We start from the raw sequence: 869 nt of genomic DNA, 5'->3' as shown, positions 1-869 counted from the left end.
CACTAGATTAATTGCAGCTGAAGAGAGAGTTTATGAACTCTGAGAAAATGAACCTAATTGTAGCACAGAGATAAAGAGATGGAAAATATGTGAAAATGCAATAGATTTTAAAAATTGAATGTGAAGCTCCAAACAGATTAATACGAATTCTGGGTGGAAAGAAGAGAAAACTTGGATGATCATGGTTTTATGAAATACTAACTGAGTATACTAGAGCTGATGAGCGACACTCGCCATCGATTTAGTCCTGAACTGGATAAACAGTGACCTCCCTACATCTTATTGAGAAACTAAAGAACATAACACACAAAAGACAATCGGAAAAACTATCAAAGAGAAGAGACGGATCACCTTCAAATGAACAATGGAACTGTCAGTAGGCTCTTCTGCAGCAACACTAAGTAAACAAACAAATAGCCCTCACTGCCATGAATCGAGCCAGTACCACTTACAGTGACCTCCCACAACAACAGAGGGCACTAAAATGGTCTTGTCAAACTTCTGGAAAAATAACAGTTAGACTGAAAGCCCACCCTCAGTGAAACCACTGTTCCAGAATGAGCGTGACACAAAATTCGGAGAGGAAAGCACTTTGTGTCTCAGGAAGAGGAGGACAGGGAGGCAAGAACAATGTCAAGCCAAGACACGAGAGGACCTGTGAGAAAACTCAACGTGGCATTTACGCCACAGAGCAAAAACCGTGAATTTTTAAGGGCCTATTCAAACAAGGCATGCACAGGAATTCTTTTTCAATAGACTGATTTTTTAAAAATCATTTTACTAGGGGCTCATACAGCTCTTATCACAATCCATACATACATCAATTGTGTAAAGCACATTTGTACATTCATTGCCCTCATCATTCTCAA

This window comes from Echinops telfairi, unplaced genomic scaffold, assembly GCF_000313985.2.
Source record: "Echinops telfairi isolate 266 unplaced genomic scaffold, ASM31398v2 ScPeMD7_7453;HRSCAF=8491, whole genome shotgun sequence".
Classification (NCBI taxonomy): Eukaryota; Metazoa; Chordata; class Mammalia; order Afrosoricida; family Tenrecidae; genus Echinops; species Echinops telfairi.
This window is presented reverse-complemented; position numbering follows the sequence as displayed.